The 12,980-nt window shown below is 43.4% G+C and overlaps 1 protein-coding gene across 2 annotated transcripts in view; it reads right to left on the bottom strand.

The window, feature by feature from the left end:
- GLI1 (GLI family zinc finger 1) overlaps positions 1 to 11,669 on the bottom strand; it is a 177,198-nt gene extending 165,529 nt beyond the window's left edge. For both annotated transcript variants that reach the window (XM_060252976.1, XM_060252977.1), the window contains exon 1: positions 11,516 to 11,669. The gene's annotated coding sequence lies outside the window, so the exon portion shown is untranslated. The remainder of the gene's footprint in view (positions 1 to 11,515) is intronic.
- Between the last annotated feature and the right edge of the window lie 1,311 nt (positions 11,670 to 12,980).

Raw genomic sequence — 12,980 nt, 5'->3', positions numbered from 1 at the left:
AAGCTAAAAATGGCCACTGCTGCATGATCCATTTTCATCTATCTGAACTCTGACCATCCCACATTAACCTGCAATCTCAGCCCTTCCCAAATCATTTGCACTGGTCTCCAGTTCTGACTTAGATACACAGAAGGCTAGCAATCCTGGTTGCCAGCTTCCAGGTAGCCCCTGGAGATCTCCTACTATTACAATTGATTTCCAGACAACCAAGATCAGTTCCCCAGGAGAAAATAACCATTTTGGAGGGTGAACTCTATAGCACTGGATCCTGCTGAGGTCCCCCCATACCCAAAGCCCGCCCACCCCAGACTCCACCTCCAAAATCTCCAAGTATTTCCCAACCTAGAGCCAGCAATCCAACTGATAACATTTTTTTTTTCCAATTTCTTATGCCCATCCAAGGTCTTACTAGCTTTGCCACTGCTTCAGCTTCAGTTCCAGCTATACAAGAACAAGACCCAAAACCATTCAGTTGTTGAATAGGCCCGGGAATATCTCATGAATTGAAGTTATCTATTGATCAATAGATAGGTACAGATATAGATATATATTTCAAATTCAAATGTTGTTGTTAATATTACAAGCCAGATTAAACATTTACTTAACCAGTACTGTACAGGCTGAACAAACTTTGGCTTGGATTCAACCAGCATTTCTGATGGTGAAAAAGGAAACAAGGGTGCCGTTTTGACCACTCAATGAGGTTATAATGGGGATCATGGGACTTGAGTGGGCATATGCCATGTCAGATGGGACTATAAGAAGGAGAGGAATTGGGTGAGATGGAGTGAAAGATTTGGGTGGATCCAACCCATTTTCAGCACCTAGACCCTGACTTCCAAGTTCAAGAATGTCAAAACTCCACACATATGAAATGAACTGGGAGAAGTGTGTGTCATGGATGTGAAATGAACACATGAAGCTGCTTTATACTGCATCAGACTCTTGGTCCATCAAAGTCAGTATTGTCTTCTATTTTGATTTCCAGTGGCTCTCCAGTGGGAGTTGTAGGCAAAAAACATCTGGAGAGCTACCCTTGGCCACCCCTGTTATATGACATCAGGGACTGAACTTGGGACCTTCTGCATGCCAAGCAGATGCTCTACCATTGAGCCATATCCCCTCCCTGTAGCTCCATGTATAGCCCTGAAGCCTCAGAGCTGCAGGGGAGCATTGCTCTATAACTCCATCCTTCATGTAGGTAAAGTTGGTAAGGGTGCAGGGCCTTCTCTATAGTGTCACCAGGGTTTTTTTTAAAACAGGAACACAGATCCAGCTGGCTTGTCATCAGGGGGTGTGGCCTAATATGCAAATGAGTTTTGCTAGGTTTTTTCTATTTAAAACAAAAGCCCAGAGTGTCACCAACACTCTGGAACTTGTTCAACGGAGGTCTTTCTCACCAGCCTTCTGGCAATAAGTAAAAGAAAGAAAGAAAGAAAAGCTTTTTAACAAGGCATCTTATGAATACTGTCGGTAATTTCTTGTATTTTTAAAAAGTTTTAAATGGTTTTAATCTGCTGGTTTCTATTGTTTTATTATGGCTTCTGTCATGCATGTATTATGTATGGCTGTGGGTTTTATTTTGTAAAAAGCATTTTAGCTGCACATAGAGAACATTGCTAAAAATGCTTTAAATACATACAAATAAAGAAAGCTCAGAATCAATGCGCAGAGTAGCTATCCAGATCTTAGCAGCAGCAAAGTTCTGGGGCTGGCATGTTTGTGCAACATGCTTTCCAAGGTATGCCAGCATGGGCATCATCCCAGAGCTGCAAGACTTTGCAGGGAAATGGACAAAGAATAGGTCGCTTTCAAAGGATACTTTTAGCCAGGGCTTTTTTTTTTTAGAAAAAGCCCAGCAGGAATTCATTTGCATATTAGGCCACATCCCCTGATGTCACCATTGTTTCAGACAGGGGTTTTTTTGTAGAAAAAGCCCAGCAGGAACTGATTTGCATATAAGGCCACACACCCTGATGCCAAGCCAGACAGAACTGCGTTCCTGCTTCTAAAAAAGCCCTTTTAGCTTGGCAATACTGAAATTACCGGGTAGCTTCCAGTCCTCACCCAAGCAGCAGTCAACTTCCTCTATTACAGCAACGCACACCAGCACTGAGCCTAACTCTCAGAACATCTGTGATAACTGTATGCCAGGCACACAGCAAAAAAATCAAGATTCAACACCATTTGCTTTACTTCGTAAGTAGTATATCATCATAATTAAAAAAAAGTTATATGTATCAGCCTTAAGAAGATATTTATTGAGAATACTGGTTAGCTAGCCTTTTGCTACCCACAGACTCAAGGCGGGTGGTTAAAAACACAACTTTAAAACAATTAGAACAGATACAATAGATAGCTCGTAGGCATCTGATCTTCTGCCAGATTATTTGCAGCGACAAGTCAACCGCCAATCAGGAACGTTTGTGCTGAATGTGTGTGCGTTATCAAGTGAACACTCAGGAGAATGTCTAAAAGGCTGCTCGCAAGATCGCAATGGGGTTACAGATGACTGATTGGGTGAATAACTAAGCCAATATTATCACCGCTGACGGGGTTAGGCTATGTTTTCAAGCGATCGATAAATTAAATTAGTGCTCAGTTTTCAAAAGCTCCCCCTTCAAGTATGCCTTGCCACATAAACTTGTCTGATAAGGAACTCTTATGTGCTGCAAAGGATTCTGGGTACAGGGAGTGTTGTATGGTGCCTGGAGTCCTGGCCAATCCTGTTGAGCTTCATCAACATTCTGCTTGAGAAAATGACCATTAACATGCCCTATGCTTTCCTACAACAGCATTAGCAGCTGGCAAGCGAATTTTCAGGACAGTTTGCATGCCCTTATGGCTTTTTTTCAGTGGAGAACCCTTAATAAGCTTTCAGAAAACCCCAAGACTCTAAATCTATGAATCTAATTGCTGTTAATATAGAAAAAGAAATCTGAGGGTGGGCATTTGTACCACAAATGAGCATTCTTGCCAACATTAAGCTTCATTTTCATGTCACAAGAGCTGCTTAAAGTCTTCTGTGTGAAAATGCTTGCGAAACAGACGGACAGATTAGATGGACTGACAGACAGACTCCACATTTTTTTTCAGCTGTGAAAGAATATCCCTTACTTTTATTCCGAATTTTCTTAAAACCACAAGCAAGGAAAACCGTTCCACTTCTTAAAATGTTATTTAAAAACAAACAAACCTGTCACTGCTTTATTCTCCTTCTGATAGTGAATGGTTACTTTTTCAGCATGTTTTTAAGCACTGTTCATACACTGAGTTTAATGTAAGTTTAATTGGGGTTTGTAATTTTGTTTTAACTTAACAAATTTTAGCAATTCAAATATATGTATTTTATCCCTTTGTTGTACACTACCCAAAGGCCAACAGCAGCTGGGATGGGCAATTCATTAAGCTGAAATTATTATTGTTGTTGTTATTAACAACAACAATAATAGTGAGAACTGCTTGCAAAAATGTATATAAAAGGCTGGAATAGTTATCCTAGTTGAAGTTAGCTGTGGTGAGAACACAGTAGTTTAATTGAATTACATGGTCTTGTGAATGCCCCTGGAGAATAAGCACCCACAGGTTTTCAAAGAATGAATGTGCATGTTTGAGGCTTGGCTTCCATTGCACACAAGTTGTGCAAGGCACCATTAACTGATTTGCACTGGCTTCTCTCTGTTTTTCTGCTTCCCAGCTGTAGCCACACACATACATCCAAGGCTTGTCCCAAGCCAACTGGCAAGGAGTGGGAGAGACAAACACACAAATAAACAAACAGACTGTGGGCACAGAACAAGGTGGGCAAGTCATGCCAGGCAAAGACTGGCGGTAAGAGGGTCTCTGTGCAGAGTGGTACAGTAGGTACAAACCCTTTAAGGTAGAAAAACATGGCCTTTTCCTATGGATCCCAGGATTTCACCTGAGAATCATAAAGACTGGCTGCTTTACCTCCACCTTGGAGAGAGACACACTCACACACACATAGAGGGCTATGCCTCATTCAGGACAACATGAGGGGCTACTTTGGAGAACCTAGCTGAAGGCCTTCTCAAGGAACATTTTATAAGGAAGTCTTTTCTACTGCTGTCCCTTCCCAGCATCTCAGATGTCAAAATCTTAAAGAGATATGTAAGCAAAGGAGTGGGTAAGACCTCTTCTAGCAGCAGGACTGAAGCAAGAAAAGAGCAGGAATGAGAAGACCATATTTTGTTGAAATTCACGGCTCATGTCCTTGACTGTTCAAGCTATACTTCCTTCTTTCATCTAGATACAGAACCCAAAACAGCCCTTCCTGTTCTTGCTCCATAATACACAAGATTGCCTTCCCTATTCCATTTAATGTTCTGTGAGAACTCCTTGGGGTTCTAACACACCCTTCAGTAATTTCTCCTTTGTCTATACAACATTCAGTTAAAAGTATGAACTTCAGGACGTCTCTTTGCCTCATCCTGAGGTGTATAGTAACAAATCCAAGCTTAGGAGGCCATTCTAATTCCCTGGGTATTTTATTTATTCATATTCCGATCTAAGACACCAGCTGCTTATAAACAGAGTGGCAAATGGGATCTCTCTATCTCTTTAGTAAGTACAAGGATAGCATTTTGACTGGGATTATATCCGGGTTGTCAGGGCCTGATACAGCCGCCACATGGAAGTTGACAGAAAGTGCCACACAGAAACTGACAAGAACACCATGGCTGTCCTAATTAGTGGGCTGTCCCACGCAGACTTCCACAAGTGGCTGTATGAGGGTAGTAATAGCCACGTGGTTTGAGATCAGGCACAACCACCCCTGCCCCATGTGGCTAAAGGAACTTTCTTTTAAAGCAGTTACTCCCTATTTCTGAATCCACTTACTATATTATCACAGCCATATGTGATGAGAGCCTATTGTTACGTTGCTTGACATGGCTAAAAGGAAGCAGACATTATATTTTGTGTTTTTGTTGATCTGGGATTCCTCCCCGCCACCACCACAGATTTTCAAAGCACACTGAAGACCTGGGTGGATCTGTTCCCTGCCTATGTATGAAATCTGCCAGCCATTTTAGCCTAGGCCTGGAATGCTGAATCACCAGCCAAATCAAAACATCTGATTTTGTTTTCCTGTAATCGTTCATTAAATGACCTGTATACTTTCTGCACAGTATCTTATCTGCATATTTGGGGGATTTTTTAGGCTAAACACAGTTTGGTTTTCTACATGCCTTTAATTTTTTAGGCTAAACACAGTTTGATTTTCTAAGTGAAAACTGAATGGTCCTGGGAAATAACAATGGAGAATACACATTTATGTAGAATCTTGCATCTTGCCAAGTTAAACAAAGATACTCTAAAGCTATTATTTCAAAATCCAGGTTTATATATTTAGAGAATTTATATGTCACCTCTCCAGAGACCACAAAGTAAAAGCAAACCTGATCTATGTCCTGCAAAATTTATTATAATCCAAGCGCATATTCATAGCGAAACATTCCAACATATTATTTCTACTAGAACCCCCCAAAGTCTCAACTGGTACTGTCCTGTGAGAATTATTCAATGTGATTAACATGATTATGCATGAACAATGGGGGACCATAATAGATCAAAAGTTGACAATTGGGTGACTGTGGTGGGAAGTCCAGATGAAGCCCTTATCCTGTACCATGATGGCAAAAATATAAAAACAGAGTTTGCTTCCCTGAAATAATTTACACCAAAATATTATATCAGAGCTATATCCCCTCATCCGGTTCACACATGCAATACAGACATCAATTTACAGGTTGCTCCAAAAAAAATAAAAACCATCATAACCAGGAAGATGTTGAATGTCTTTAGTTTCCTGCAGAGAACGGTATCCTTCCAGCAGATACCGCAGCAGATAATCCCAATGAAACCTGAAACAACTGGATCTGCTCTCTTGCTTAGAGCTTTTCTGCACATCAGACCAAGTACGTCCTAATTATATTTTAGTCACCTGCACACTCCTCCAGGGAATCCTTTGTTTTAGGATGGAAAAGGTAGGATTAGAAGTTTGAGCAAATGCCTGCTGAAGGCTGAGGATGGGCTTAGCAAAATTTTCAGAAGATGGGATGCCTTCAGTTCTTATGTAACAAGCCCGAAGCACGAGAGCTAATACATGAAAATTGTTTCATTTGTTTTATTCGTGCAGCCCATGAATATCCTTGGCACGTTGTTGTTGTTATTATTAATATTATTTTTAAAACCCTCAGAAGTATCTAACATTACGCTCTAAGCTACTTTGCCCATGGAAGCTTACTTAGCCGGGCAGCTAAAGGTACAAGTAGAAGATTCCAGTTCAAATGTGACCTCTGCCACAAATCCAGTTGAGCAGCCTCAGGCATGCCACTCTCTCTCCCCCAAACATCTTCCTACCACAATCTGGGATTTCAAAATAAACCTTATAGGCAGGTTGCTCAGAATAACATACTTTGAATAAACACAAAGAGAGCCATACAGGTGCTCACTAGCAGACCTGGAAAGTACAATCAACATTCTGAATGGCAGTGATGGAGTAAAGGTCTTGCTAACAAGAGGAGATGGAAACTGAGTGGGGAAGGAGAGAAAAGAGAAGAAACGAGATGTCACAAAACTACCTTGTTTTACTCAACAACCTGCTACTGGCTCAGAAATGTGGCCTGAAAAGTAAAAAGTCTAAAAGATTAAAATCTTGATTGTATATTTTAGATTTTTTTTAAAAAAAAACCTTTGGTATGTACACACACACAGTTACACAGAGATGCTTCTCATAAAATTTGAAGACACCTGACTTGCTTATCTAATCAATGAAATCTCTTGGGATTGAATTCTTCCTGAGTTTAACCTGCGGCAGATGGCACGACATCTCACCCAGGAAGTTGGCTCCAAGGAGCAAGGGCACCTAGGAGTCAACTCCGGGGTTGGGTAGCAGGGTTCTCTAGGTGGAGCGATCCCATCGTTTTCTCTGTCCCATGGGATCATCGATGCATTCCTGGTTCTGGGAAGCTGCCCGGGGCCTGTGAAAATTTCAGCCTCACCCCAAAGGACGCTTGCCTGCGTGGCGCAGCAGCCGGCTGAAGGCGGCTGTTCCCAAGATAACGCCCAAAGTGTCCCGTCGCCATCTGGTGCCCAGGGAGTGTTGGTTGGGTGTGCCAACCCCCCAAGATGGGATCTCAGGGTGTGGGTTCCTGACACAAGCCCATCTCCCTCTCAATACATGCTACAAAGGTAGGCAAGAGCATCTCTTTAGACGTCATATGGCTAAGAGTGCTGCAGCACAGAAGGTAATAAGGGGCAAGAAGCTGAGAAGTTTCATGGAGATAGAATGGTATGGAGATGCTGGCTCCAGTGAAAATCCTGTTACGTAAGGAACAAGAGAGAGAGGAGAGATTAAATGAACAGGTAGCACAAAAGTCATTCTCAGCTAGGTAAATGAATATTTACAGTACCATCATCCTGCCCTGGCCAGCTCAGATTAGCCCAATCTCATGAGGTCCTGGAAGCTAAGCAGGGTCAGCCCTGGTCAGTATTCGCGTGGGAGACCACCAAGGGCTGCAAGATGGAGTCAGGCAACAGCAAACCGTCTCTGAACATCTCTTGCCTTGAAGACTCCATGGATTCGCCATAAACCAGCTGATTCATGGCAAAAAAAGTACCATATTTGTATGCGGCAATTTACAGAATAAGAAAGACAAATCACTCTGAGACCTCATGATCTAAAGTTTGACAGGGTAGGGAGAACAGCAAAAAGGGGGGGAAAGTAAGAAAACCGACCTCAGGTGCTCCAGAATGTAGGTTTGAAAACTTTGCCTAGCCACAATCTTCTAGTATTACCTCCCAATGACTACCCAAACTGAGTTCAGCATCGATGAATATGAAACAGGTTTCCATCCCTAGATATAGGGATAAATACCCAGAGGTCATATATTTAAAATATTAGGAATCCTATTTCTCTAAAGAGAAACCAGAGTTTATTAGGTATCCTATTATTACATAGAATGTCAGTGATTGCCGCAGTTTCACCTGTGTAACAGCAACAAGAAACTGTGACAAGACACAATAAACACTATATGTAATTTTAAAAATTGGATAAAAGTGTCTTATGATCCTTAAACAACTTTTTTTTGTAAAGTCAAAACACGTGCATAGAAAATGATATATGTAAAAGAACAGCATAAGTCCACTGTTTTCATTGAATCAAAAAGACAATTCAAAGTCCAGCAGCACAAAACTCCCAGCAAAGTCCAGAAAAGACAATTCAAAGTCCAATAACTGAAACTCCCGGCAAAGTCCAGAATGCAGCATCAGGATTCACTTTCTGATGTTTTCAGCAGTCCAGCCTTCATCAACTGGAGTCGGTGAGACATTCACAACTAGGACAACGGCCCTTACTTGACGTCTTCTCAAGCCTCTAGCTATCTTTTAAGAATCACAAGACATTTTATTTTCAATTTTTTAAATTATATTTCGTGTGCATTGTGTCTTTAGTCACAGTTTCTTGTTGCTTTTACATTGCTTCTTGATTGGGAATCCTCTTGGATTTCAGTTTTACCACTGGCAATAGATATATACACTGAGTGATTAAAATGGGATATTCACTATCAGAGGATGTAGTGATGGCCAGCTTTAAAAGGGAATTAGACAGATTCATAGAGTGTGTGTGTGTGTGTGTATGTGTGTGTGTGTATATATATATATTCACTGCAATGAACTGCAGTAATCAGGCCAGGTAATAGCAGAAATCTGCTACTGCAAACAACACAGAGCTGAGAACCTGGGGAAAAAATTAGCCACTTACAGAAAAGCCAACTTTTGTTGGTAGAAAATAGATGGTAATTACGTCAAGTGGAAAGACAGATGATCTCACCATCTCACCGATTTGGCCCTAATTCTCCAATGCAGACCTACTCAAAAGGTAAGGAGTCTGTCTGACAGTTCTGTCGGTAATCCGGCCTGCTGTGAAAGATCAGAGGGCAGCATCCTTTTCCAGGCCCAGTGGCTGATCTGTTCTTCTTTTCTCCAACAGAAATGACCCCCAAGAGCCCTTGGGCAACCCTCCGCAAAGCCAGACTGAAATAATCTCTTGCCAATAACCACCTCTCCCTATTTGCTCAGCCATACAAACCCTCCTTTCCACCAGGATAGGCCACTACACCATAAGGGCCACTTCAGACTACTGTTTGGAGGACATCAAAAGTTCGCAACCCTCAGAGAGTCAAGTTCTTTAATGAAGCTGGTATCACCTAGCAATAAGGGCTTCAGAAGTTCTGAAAATTGTGGGTCTCGTATGATCATAGGGGCACTCGGTGAAAGAACCTTCTAAGAGGCCAACCGGCAGTGGAAATATGGCCCTTCTAGAAGACGCATGATGTAGCTATACATGAACTTATGCCAAATGTACAGCGTCCTGCTGCTTTGAAGCAAAACATTCTAAACACCACTTTGATTCATATTGGCTAGGACCGTGGGGAGGGGGCTGAAAAAGGTGCTTTTGGAGATCTGGCCTGTAGACTGCCAGTTGGCAGCGCGTGCACCCTTTGAAGCACAGATCTGCCTTTTCAGCATGCTCTGTCTCTGGGAGCTCGAAACAGCCACAGCTAAGCTGTCTTCCTCCTCCTTCCTCGGCCAGATGTTCGCCCACAGCCTTCACCAAACAATTTGCAAGCAACAAAAACTCACTCTGATCTCAGCTTTTTCTCCTTGTGTGTCCCAAGCTCGGAGCCAGAGACTTCTGTTACAAAACACTGAATGGACGGGAGTGGGTTTTTTTCCCAACCGGCAAGATTTGGGGATGCTTGGAATCCCACCTCCCATCACCCTTTAATGCTCCCCTCAATCCATCACTCATGGCAAAAGGTTCTTAATCTGAGCTGTGGAGTCAACAGGCCATCCCAGCAACCCAATCCCCCCTTTAGCAGTTCAACAAGTCCACACAGGTCACTCCAGCTGCCTTTTGCAGCAGACAAGGGAAATGGATTCTTAATTATTTTTCCAAGCTTGTCACGGAGGGCTTTGTTTCCCTTCTTTTCTCTGTTGTGTCACTGAATGTTGGCGATGAGTCATGCTCGGGGATTCCTCGGGGTGGGGGGGAAGGGCTGGATTCTTCCACACTGCTAATCTGAGCAGAATAACCTTCTGGCTTCTTAAACTGAGGGGGGTCACCAGGCTTCCTCCCATAAGAGCATTTGCAGATGGGACGTTAAAGGGCGCATCTACACTAGGCAGTTCGTGCTGGATTCAACTCAGTTTAGTTATTTGCAGTGTCCTCAAGCGTGCTAGGAATCGGGAGGCCGCTGTGATTCGTGCCATGAGGATTCCCTAGCTCTCTCCCCAAATGATACTCCATCAACAACAAGACCAGAATCAGGTTTAACTCTCCTGCCTAATGTGCCATATGAATGGCACCAAGCCTGGAACGTTTGTGTGAACTTTGTTCAGGCAGGATAGAAAAAGGACAAGAACCAACGCATGCCTGCAAAACTCATGAGGATTTGTGTTTAAACTAACAGGCACAGGAGGTGTCAAACCCCCCCCCCCCCAAAAAAAAACTGTGCATGAAAACAAATTAAAAGTTTGACTCTGAAAACGGCTTGAACCTTTGTGTCTAGCTATGAAAGCCTATATGAACCTGAGAGTGCTTGTTCGAGTTTGGATAATATGGAATAGCTATGCCAACAATGCCAATTTCACACATCTGCAGGGATGCCTCAATTGATGGAAAAATACCCCCTGATGTTAAACAAATGTAGCATCCACTTGCCTCAACCCAAACCCTGTGAATTCTGGCCTGTGCGCCTGAGAGAAACGTAAAAGTCTACTCTCCCTTGTCCACACGCACACATACTGACCCCAGAGTCCCCCCAAATGCTTGGTCTTGAAGCATCCAGCACCCACTGAGGTGTGAAAAGCAAACAGAGGAATAAAACCTGGAGAAAGGGCACTTTTACAGCACATATTCTCTTCCCTCACAATCTGTCATTACAGCCCAGCAATTGGCCCTGGGTTTATTACCGCTCCCGCCCTAGCATTAATTGGATCTGAACTGGTTCCAGGAGTTTGGGTGAAGAGACTGGAGAATCTTCTTGGACTTGTTTGGCCCAGAGAAATGAGTGGAAAAGTAGAGGGGAGAAATCTGACTTTTGTTTTGTTTTGTTTTCTATCTGTGGTGGGGAATGAGAAGAATCCGCAGTTTCCCTCACAAGCTAGAAAACACGCAGTTGGGTAATCCGTGAAGGCATCGCCACAGATGGGACACTTTAGAAGATGGAACTTCAGTCTTTTTACAGCTGTGCCTTCTAGAAGTACTTTTCCACAGAATTAACCACTAGGGCAATCTTTATCCAGTCACAAAAATAAAAAGCTCCGGTTCCATTTTCCCAAGACTTAGTCATAAACCCTAAAACCATTTGAAAGGCAACTCTGCGGTTGGTCTAAGCTTGACACTCAGAGTGAACTGCAAAGAGAGCTTTTAACCCGCGCCCCCCCCCCCAAAAAAAAATACATTTCAAGCCATCAGGATAAGACATACCTTTCAAAGGCTGGGAGGGAAAGGTTGGAGAGTCATTCGAGATCTGCCGGTCCTGGCTTTCTGTGGCAGGGTGGTTGCCACCCCCCCAAATCGAGATCTGGTTCCGAAATGCCACCTTCTCCTTCTCCGTAGACTTTCTTCCCCAAACAGCAACATCCAGGGCAAAAAAAAAAAAAAAAGGTACTTTGGGAAAACAAAACAACAGCGTAGTAGAATCAAAATGGTCCCAGCCTTTTTCACCAAATGCCCCAAATTTTCCACATCTTGATTGCGCTTGCTTTTAAAAAGAGATTCCAAACGAGAAGAACGCTTTTAATAATAATAATAATAATAAAAAAAGTTGTTAAAAATAATAAAGCCAACGCGATTTGGGGTGCCGCTTTTGCCCCACACAGGCAGCATGCGTTATAAATATTCTATGCTCCAGACTGCAGCCGGGGACCACCTCGAAGCAGGAAGTTTTGATTTTCTTTCAAAACTTTCCCGATGCTTTGCTTGAGCTTTGGCACATGGAGCCAATCAGCCGCTCCGACTGCGCCGCTGCTGTCTTTTGAAGGAGGACTCGCTTGCCTGGGACTTTGCAAAAGGGGATCGGATGGAAAGAGGCTCTCTCCCCCCTCCTCTCTTCTACCCCCCCCCCCCTTTTGCTACTTTCAAGCTGCTCGGAGAAGGTGGAGTTTTTTTGGAGAAAAGTTTTAAAGACTTTTTTTTTTTTTAAGGTGGGATTTTTAGCAGCCCGGAGGAGGGTAAGCTGAGCCCTGTGTGAGGTTTGGAGATGAAGGAGCCCCTCTCTGGCGGAGTTCTCACAGCATGCTGCCCGGGAGTTCCGGAGAGATGTGGAAAACCTGGCGTGGAGCTCCGCGCATATTTATACAGGCGCCCTCGGCACGCAGATGTGCGCACGCAGGCCTGTCTGCTTTTCGAGGCCCGTCCCAAGCTATTTTTTATCCCTCCTGCTCAGTTGCTGGAGAGTCACAGGTAGGGAGGAGCAGAATCCCACGGGATTGTTCTGAGATCGAGGGGATCCCGTGGGACTTGAGCCCAGGAGGGTATCTTTGAGCTTTGGGGTGGGAGCCTACGAGTCCAGAGGCACCTCTAAGACCAACAAAGTTTTATTCAGAGGTGCCGCTGGACTCCTAACTTTATTCTATTGCTTCAGACCAATACGGTGACCCGCATGGAAGGCACCACACGCTGTACAGAATGGATCTCTATCAAACATAGAAAATGCCTTGAATAAAACTTTGTTGGTCTTAAAGGTGCCACTGGACTCTACCTTTATTGCTTCAGACCAACATGGCTACCAGTGTTCCCTCTAAGTTGAGTTAATGTGAGCTAGCTCACAATCCCCCCCCCCCCCCGCCAAGCTCACACATTTTTGCCTTAGCTCAGGAAAAATGGCCCCAGAGCAAGCTAATTTATGCAGTAGCTCCCAAGTAGAATTTTTGCTCGCAAAAACTCCACA

Source organism: Heteronotia binoei, chromosome 13 (assembly GCF_032191835.1).
Source record: "Heteronotia binoei isolate CCM8104 ecotype False Entrance Well chromosome 13, APGP_CSIRO_Hbin_v1, whole genome shotgun sequence".
Classification (NCBI taxonomy): domain Eukaryota; kingdom Metazoa; phylum Chordata; class Lepidosauria; order Squamata; family Gekkonidae; genus Heteronotia; species Heteronotia binoei.
Note: the sequence above shows the minus strand (reverse complement) of the source record. Positions and strands in the feature narration are given on the sequence as shown.